The 9,397-nt window shown below is 43.5% G+C and overlaps 1 pseudogene; it reads right to left on the bottom strand.

Moving 5' to 3' along the window:
• Positions 1–8,674: 8,674 nt before the first annotated feature.
• LOC136554935 (uncharacterized) overlaps positions 8,675–9,397 on the bottom strand; it is a 63,107-nt pseudogene continuing 62,384 nt past the window's right edge.

Below are 9,397 nucleotides of genomic sequence, written 5' to 3'. Positions count from 1 at the left end.
AAGAAACCAGAACAGAATCGAAGTGGGAGTGAAGATGAACACTGATGATTCCAGTGTTGATTTTCTCTTGCTTCCCTGAGGCAACTACTGTCCCAGTGTCCCACGACACTGTAAGATGTGGAACACTACCAAACCCTGAAGCTGCTTCACTAAGTCCTTTAGGTATCAAAGCCAAAAACAACATCATGGGTGTGTCAACTTCATTAGCAATGATTAGAACATTCACACAATTGAAGCATTTTGTATGGCTCAGCAAAGGACTCTTCAACTGCTTAAATCCAAATCAAAAACATCTTGTTTTACTGTTAACTGTTTGGCTATTATTAATTGCTTATGTGATTACACCAGTGAATGTAGGATTTAAAAAAATACAAACAGGATAAGACCTGTTCTTTACAATGAAACATAATTTTAGCAAAACACCTGCAAAACAGAAATGCTTCTGCAGGTGTTTTGCTGAATGAACCTGGTAAATGAACCTGGTGACTTAGCAGATTCTGGAAATAAAAGCAAATACAGGATCTCATTTCCCCCAACCCTACAGCGCATGCATTATGGGTGTGCAAAGGACATCTCCACATTACATCATTTGAATAAAGAAGGCACATTTCACCTGCTGAAGCAACACAAAAGAAAAAAAAAACAACAGTGGACTTGTTTGACTCTGTCCCAAATTACGTTGTTGTGCCTCCTTCTTTGGTCTCTCAAAGGAGGGCATGGACTTTGCAGACTCCATTTACTGCTCTTCTCATCATGCACGTAGTTCAATGAGACTTCAGTAAGAGAGCAAACTCAAAGAGTGGTTCTGGACATCCTGATTGGTGATAAAGATTTTGATGTACAATTTTCCTGTTGTACCTGGCCAAAGAAGCACAGTGATTTCAGCTTCAGTTCTCTGAAAGACATCATGAACTCAATATGGCAAAACCCAAGAGGTGATTCCAGGAGACCACCTCTTGAAATTATGAAAGCTTTTTTCCAAAGTAAGGACTGAATAGGAACTGCAAGATTGACCCAAAGGGTGGGGGGGGGGGGTGGTTACTAAGAAGAACTGACGACTGTAAAATCTGCAGATTTGTGAGGAAAAAAGTAAAATAAGGTGGGAAAAAGTGTTGAGTATATAAGCAAAATGACAGAAATGTACCACAATAAACAAAATAATGTTACACATGTTCTCAGTAGCAAGTCTGTCTCCTTCTCTGTCAGTCATGCTACAGCAACCAACAAAACAAAGCAGATTAAATGCCCAATGTCCAATAAGATCTGCACTGATTTATGTCTTTGATTTGTTGTTTTTATAAAATAGGCATCCACAAATAAACCCAAATCAAGTCTGTTATTGCTCTTCAGCAGCAGGAGGGCAGACTGTAGGATTGGGAATTTTCAGATGTTATTTCCCTGCAATGCCGGTGGTCTTGGGTTCCTGGCCTTTTTAAACTCTTTGCGCAAGCCAGACCAGCAAAACAGAGACTGGGAAGAATTAACACCATTACAATAGTAAGAGTCCAGAGCATTATTAGCTACACTTCAAGAAATGGATCATATTTCCAAGCTACAGTGACATATAAGAATATTTCAAGGCAATGTGTAGAATCAGTTTAAATAAAAATCACCAGTCACCATAAAGCATGCTGATGTTTTCAAAAACTATAAACTCAGTTAAAAAAGAAAAACATGTAAGAACATGAAATTTTGCTAAAAAGAAAAAAAAAAAACCATAACCAGGGCTTGTGAAACCACTCTTTAAGAACAACGTCTAATTTACAAAACACAGAGATAATACATTTATCTGTTAATTATCTGCTCATGAAAACTTAATTCTGCTCTACTTCTGCATATACAGTTCCCAACAACAACAACAGTGGAGAGATGTGACAATATATGGAGAGGACATTAGTGCAAATAAAATGTTGATACAAATGTTTGTTTTTCTAATAATTTCTGCTGTCAAGAAACTAAGTTGTACAAAATTCTTTAATTGACTATACTCCTTCTTGGATATATGGCAGATTTTAATGACTGCAAAAATATAAAACTAAGGAAATTAAATTCTTGAGCATAAACCATGTGTGCCAAGGTTGTAAGAATGATATAAAAGATAACCAGTGTACACCAGTGCTTTACAATTCCACCATAACTTCAAGGCTGTCATTTGCTTTCTAAGTACATACCTCTTTCTAACAATTCGTGCAAGCTGTGCTGAAGCAGCACTGCTTATCTTGTTACATGCACTCTGTAACTCTAAAACTGTCATTTTACCCTGATTAAAATGCAACATAAGAAAAACTTATTTTCACACTCTGCACTCCTAGACCTAAAATGATATGCACTGAAACAAGGACATACCTTATTACTTCTACATGCATGGATGTCTTTGAGAAAAGATGAACAAATATTGAAATTACAACACAAATTCCTGGAATCTTAAACTGTAGTTTCCTTCTCTGCATTGAACAGGTTTATGTTTTAGACAGATGGTATTCTGGCCTTTCTATTTCACTTCATGAAAACTGCATATTCCATCAGATCTTCGGGTCTTAGGCAAAGATTTGATAAAATGTCAGTGATTTTATTTTTTAAATTATTCACAAGTATTTTAATGAAATTTCACGCAGATGACTACTGTTAGAAAATAATCATCTGACATTTCTCTCATTTAAGATGTAGTTCAAAATTAAAACACCAGTTCACTAACAATAACCATAATTTACCTCAGGCTTATATTTTCAAAGGCTATTTAGAGCTTATGGCCCAAACAGATTTGATTTGGCTTTCCCACCTTGTTCAGAGAGTATCAGTAACTGATTCACTTTTGGGGTTAGTTCACTCAGAAATGTAAGGCTCAGCAAGCCTTCTCAGAATTTTTTTGCTATCCTTATCCTACATAAACATCTTAATCATGATATATTACTACTAAAAGCTAGACAATACTGAATTATTTTCTGCCCAACATGCAAAAAATAGATGATAGACTAATAGTTAAGGCACTCTTAAGTCCACTCTAAATCAATGCCTGTTTTAAACACAGATTTCCACAGTCAAACTGGGGATCATTTTTTATGTCTGTGGAAAGCTTCTGTCTGTCCACTGCAGGGACAGTCCAGACAAGTGAGATAAAATCAAAAATAGTGAACTCCCCTGTGGAAGCTGGGAGACTAAAAACTGTGTTTTGCAATATCAGCCAGAAAACATTGCTGAATCTGGATCTGTGTATGGTACTTTCTCCAAATAAGGTAGTTTCCTCAAAAGGGAGGTTAAGCAGCAAATGCAGAAAGTTGATACAGGAATCAAAATCCTGTGGTCTTCTTTTACATCATCAGTCCTAGAAAAAGGGCTTCACAACTGTCCTGTCAGGAATATGAATGAACTATATCTGTACAGTCACTAGAGATGAAACTAGCCACAAAAATGTCAGCATAATAAGACGGATTCAGTGATAAGCTTTATGTCCATCATTTTTCTCAAGACATTTGTGCTTTTTGGAAGTTTCTTGGGTTTTGGTTCTTTTAAACACAAAGAGAAACACACATCTGTTAGAACTGCCTATGTCTCTAATAATAAGAAACTACTAAATTCAGACAACTTTAATATACAATTTTAGTGACCACCAGCATCTAAGCAGGTGTTATCATAGAATCATAGAATATCCTGAGTCAGAAGAGAAGCACAAGGATCATGGAACAGGACAAGCCAAAGAATCAGATTGTGTGCCTGAGAGCATTGTCCAAACACTTCTTGAACTCTGTCAGGCTTGGTGCTGAGACCACTTCCCCTGGGGAGCCTGTTTCAGTGCCCAAACACCCTCTGGGTGAAGAACCTTTTCCTGATAGTCAACCTACCTGCCCCTGACTCAGCTTCTGGCCATGTCCTCAAGTCCTGTCATTGGTCACACAGAGAGAAGAGATCGGCACCTGCCCCTCTGCTTCCTCTCACAAGGAAGTTTCAGACTGTAGTGAAGTCTCCCCTCTTCCTCAGGCTGAGCAGACCAAGTAACCTCAGCTGCTCCTGTATGGCTTCCCCTCCAGACCCTTCACTATCTTCACAGACCTCCTTTTGATGTCTTCAATAGCTTTAAATCTTTTTTTTTTACATTGTGGAACCTAAAACTACCCCCAGAACTCAAGGTGAGGCCGCCCCAGGGCAGAGAAGAGCAGACAATCCCCTCCCTTGCCTGGCTGTGATGCTGTGCCTGATGCCCTCAGGACAGGGCTGGCCCTCCTGGCTGCCAGGGCACTGCTGGCTCATGTTCAACTTGCCACCAACCAGGACCCCCAGGTTCCTCTCTGCGGTGCTGCTCTCCAGCATGTCATTCTCCAGTCTGGGTGTGCATCCAGGGTTGCCTTCTCCCAGGTGCACAATCTGTCACTTCTCTTTGTTAAACTACATACAGTTGCTGATAATCTACTAATTTAGATACATATAAATAATGTTACTCTTATATTTTCTCATTTTTTGGTCAGATGACTAATAACAGACTCCAGTCCCACAAGGGATGGGACTGACTTTGAGTTTTTCCTTCAGTTTTTACAGCACAGAATATTCACTAGAAATGGCAATAAAAATTTAATTTAAATCACCTTCCATACTTCTGAGACACCTCAACGGGGGGAATAATAAAAATATGGAAATTCAGCATCAGACAAATGACATGTTTTCTTGTTCACATGGAAAGGTTCACTAGCTCTCTAAAAAAAAAGTGCATCTGTCATAGGTCTTAAGCAGCAGCAGAACCACCACAAAACACACCAAAGTCCTGCCAAAGTCCTTGAAGAAGACATGAAAGCAAGAAGCTCCCTGTTCTGCCTTTCATAGTCAAACTTTTTCCTCCTTGCTCTTCTGGACACCCAGAATTGTTCTTTTCTGCACTCCAGCTGGTGAGACAGAGCAGATGCCCCTGAGCTGCCCTGCTCACTGCAGCTGGGGAGCAGCCCTGTGTCTCTGTGGTGGGCTGGTGCAGGGCTCACCCAGGCACCAAGGTCTCCTGGGCTGCTGGCCCCTGCCAGTTCAGACGGGCTGCTAAGGCCAGCAGGGCAGACCACACAGGCTGCTGCAAGCACTGCCACAGAAAACGTCGCCACTCTTGCAACACACAAGATTCCCATGCCTGGGGAGTTGCTGGTGTAAATAGACAGTTGCTTTTCATCCCTGGACCCTACCTCAGCACAACATTTATTATACATAAAGAAGTGCACGCTTAAATACACTGCTATGCTGCAAAGCAACATATTAAAGATTTGCTCAATCAAAGTAAAAGTAGTTAAAAGTCTCAAGTTGTTTGATTTTTTTTTTGGGAAGATTAAAACTCAGCTAACAGTGAAAACATCACAGGGAGAAAAAAATCCATAAAACTACAACCAGAATCTTGCCGTAATTATTTCAATACTGATTAAAATACTTCACTGGATACTGGGAAATGGGGTGAATATGCAGCTGGTCCCATAAGCTTGTCCTTCTAAATCATGCTTTAATTTGTGAAAAATTTGGCCTTTAGGATGAATATCCTAAAAAGATCTGGATATTTCGCAGTCTCAGAATTAATTAGCTCTTCATCTGCCCCAAGTACTCCTTGAACAGCTTGGGTGAGCTGAAGGCATGCCTCTTATTTGTTTTTTATTCTGAGCAATTATAAAAGGAGACAAAAATCAAAGTCCTCTTGTTACTTAGCACTTTATCATTTTAGTTATCAGAGACTTGAAAGTATCTTATATTTTCAATGTGAACTCTTTCATTCTTATATATTTGTCTTATCATACACCACACATCATTTCATGCCTACAACTGTGCATGGAATCCACAAATATCATAAACCATCGCTCTTTGTCTGCAAACTGCTGTGTGCCAACTACAGTGTATAAGATAATGAAACACTTCACATATTATTGGCAAAGTATATGAGCTGTTAAATATGGGACCTCACAGTCTTACAGCCAAACACCTGGCAAAGCTGAAATGAATTCCACAGGTTTGGTAAAAGCTTGGGGTTTTGTCACTTATTCCGTGTCTACTCACAGGAATTTTGGTTGTATAAAAGTCAAATATTTATGGTTCAGTGCCTGGGGAGGAGCATCATTCCCATCAGCCTCCCCAAATAAAAAGGAGTCCAAAAAGCATTGCTTAATATTCTGCCAAAATAAGCCTTCCTTGGAGGCTGAAAAGGTTTGGCAAGAATGGCATCCCACAACCAGCATTTTCTCTCCTGTTTTTGCCCCGTCACTGAACTCAACTTGGATCAGCAGAATGTTAAAAAGGTCTTTCTAAACTCCTTCTGTTCAAGGCAAGACAGGAAGCTCTGCCATATTTTAACCTGCTCATTGCTTCCTTTTTTCTATTGAGAAGTTCAGACAGCCTGGATGAGTCACAGAAGTTAACAACACCTTCTGGGGTATTCAGCCAAATAAATCCCAAATTTCATGTCCTGAAGCCTAACCACCTGCATGAGGATCTCTTCAACTAGGCTGTTCCTCTAACTTCAGCATGAACATTCCTAGGCTCCTTCATATACACGGATAATTTGCAGGATCAAGTGTTTTGAAATTCTCATTTAACTTCAGAAGGCCTGGTGAGTGCTAAATGCATACTAACATTTGCAAAAAGCACTCTTTTTCCAAACCAAACACTTCCAAGTCTATAGCACGTTTCATTGCACAGGTATCCTCAGTCACACCCTACTGTCACCTTGAAAGCAACACACATGTCCATGATGATAGAATAAAATTCTCAGAGACCTCAGCTCATTTGCCACAACAGTTGCTTGTACCTACCACCATCTTGAAAATCCTCTTCTCATAGTTTTACAGTTTTCAGACAAAATCTTGAACAGCATAATGCATCCTATCATAACTAGTATCACAAAGTCTCTAAGAGATGGAACTCTGCTGGTTAGGAGAACTGAGTGGATCCACAGTGATCCAATGAACTCAATGCTCCTGTCTAATCTACTTGAGCTCTGTAGGAGAATGACATCCAGCACATTCTTGGGGATTATTTAGAGGTCTATTAAGGGACTGAAAACATATAGCTCAGAAGGATCTAGTCAAAAACCAGGTAAGTCAGGCAAAGATAAAGGCATTCAGAATCTTTTGAATCTAGAACATTGGTTAAGACATGGGATAACCCAAGTCATTCCCATCTGACAGCTATTCAGTAGCCCATACAAAATGAACACAGTGGCTTCAGTCAGTTGGCAGACAGATGTTTACAGTGTAACTGGAAATACGTGGCAAGCTCATCAGAGTAGCCAAGCAGTTTTGCAGGGTTTAACACACCAGCAATAACGGAAGAAAGCATCCAAGCCCAACACTGCTCACCCTGACTTGCTGTTCATGGGGTCAGTCCAGGTCGCAGCCAAGAAGCTGTGCAGGAAGTGCTTGTGCTTCTGCTATCTGCTCTGATTGCAAATACAGCAGTCCAGACAATGCGGCATTCCACGCAGATGCTAAATTAGCAATTGTAAGCAATTTTTAAGTAATACAAACCTCTCTCATAAAAAATCCCCAACAACTACATGTGACAATTGTTTACATTCCTTCAGCCTCAAAACAATTTTGTATTTCAAACTGGCTTTGAAATATGAATAATCCCAAAATCTCAATGGCCTTGGCCTCCTTGAGTCCCAGTCTGGAAGTGTGGTCTAACTGCTCTCAACTTTTTCCCCAATGAATGCACAGAGTAAGTGGCTGTTAAAGCACAGGGCTGTGTTCTTCAGAGTTTTGCTCCCAAAAACCATGCAGTCAATGTACTAGTTCTTTTAAAGAGAATGCTCAATGAGGGAAAACTGAAACACACAAGGTTCAAAAGGGCAACACAGTCAACTGCTACTGAAATTCAACATCCAAGTTACTTGCTGGTTGGTTTTGGTTCATCTTGAAGAAAAATCATTTGAGATCATCACCTTTAATTTACAGAGTGCTTGGGTTCGAGTTACAGGCACCTATCCCTCTGTCACCATAAAATAGCCCCAGTTCCGGTGGCTCTGCTCTCCCTGAAGAAGCCTGCTGAATCCTGGCCAGTGCCAGGGTCCTGAGTGCTTGAATTTAGTGGCCTCACCCAGCCTCACTAGCAGGCACCCCCAACCTGCCTGCAGCCCAGTAGAACCATTTCACCAAGGTGATGAGGGGTCTGGTGCATCTCTCTTATGAGGAGAGATGTGGGAGCTGGTCTGTTCAGTCCAGAGGAGACTTAGAGGGAATCTCATTAATGCATATAAATATCTCAAAGGCAGAGGCAAAGAGGATGGTGCCAGACTCTTTTCGGTGGTGTGCAGTGACAGGATGAGGAACAACAGCCATAAACTGCAGCAGAGCGTTTGGGCATTGGAACAGCCTCCTCGGGGAAGTGGTCACAGTACCAGCCTGACGGAGTTCAAGAAGCTATTGGACAACACTTTCAGGCACATGGTGTAACTCTTGGGGACGGTGCTGTGCAGGGACAGGGATTGGACTCGATGGTCCTTGTGGGTCCCTTCCAACTCGGCATATTCTGTGATTCTGTGAACTTCTTTACATTTAGGGCGGCAGAGCACTGGAACAGGCTGCCCAGGGAGGTCATGGAGTTTGCCTCTCTGGACACATCCAAAACCCACCTGGACGCCTTCCTGTGTCACCTGCTCTAGAGGACGCTGCCTTGGCAGGGGGGTTTCGCCTGGATGCTCTCCAGAGGCCCCTTCCAACCCTAACTAACAATTCCCAGTTTCTGTGAGTGTAGCTGAACACGGTGCCTCCCGCGGAACACGGCGGGGGGCGGCGCGGCGCGGTGCACTGCGCCCCGGGAAGGCGGCACGGCGGCGGCCGGGCCCGGCCCCGGCGGCGGGGAGGGCGCTCCGCGGGCGGCCGCGCAGGGCCCGGGGCGGCAGCCGCGGCCGCCAAGGCGTTGGGCAGGGCGTCATCTTGCGGCCGCTGCCGGCGCTGCCGCTGCCGCCTCCGCCGGAGGGGCCCGCCCGGCGCCGCCGCGGGCGGCCGGCGGCAGCTCCGGGCCCGGCGGGGGCCGCGGCCCAGGCGCCGGGAGGCGGCGGGCGGGCGTCTGCCGGGAGCGGGGGGCGGGAGCAGGTGGCGCCTTTCCGCCCCGTCGGCGCGCTTCGCTCGGGGGTCTCCCGCCAGCCCCGGCTGCCATCGGGCTCCTCTGGGCCGTAATTCGGTACAAAGCGTAACCCCGTGCTGTCAATTATCGGCGGCGAGCTGAGAGGTGCGAGCGCGGCGCGCGTTCCAGCTGAGGTGCCTGTTCCCAGCTGCGATCTGACCGGCGGCCTCAGCCTGGCTCCTGCCTGCCCGCCCAGACACAGAATCACACAATCACAGAATGGATCAACGTGGAAGGGACCAGATCTGGTCCAAACTCCCTGCTCATGCAGTGTCTTCCTAGAACACACGGCACAGAATTACATCCAGATGGTTCTGGAATA

The sequence above is a fragment of the Molothrus aeneus genome, chromosome 1 (genome assembly GCF_037042795.1).
Source record: "Molothrus aeneus isolate 106 chromosome 1, BPBGC_Maene_1.0, whole genome shotgun sequence".
NCBI lineage: Eukaryota > Metazoa > Chordata > Aves > Passeriformes > Icteridae > Molothrus > Molothrus aeneus.
This window is presented reverse-complemented; position numbering and strand designations above follow the sequence as displayed.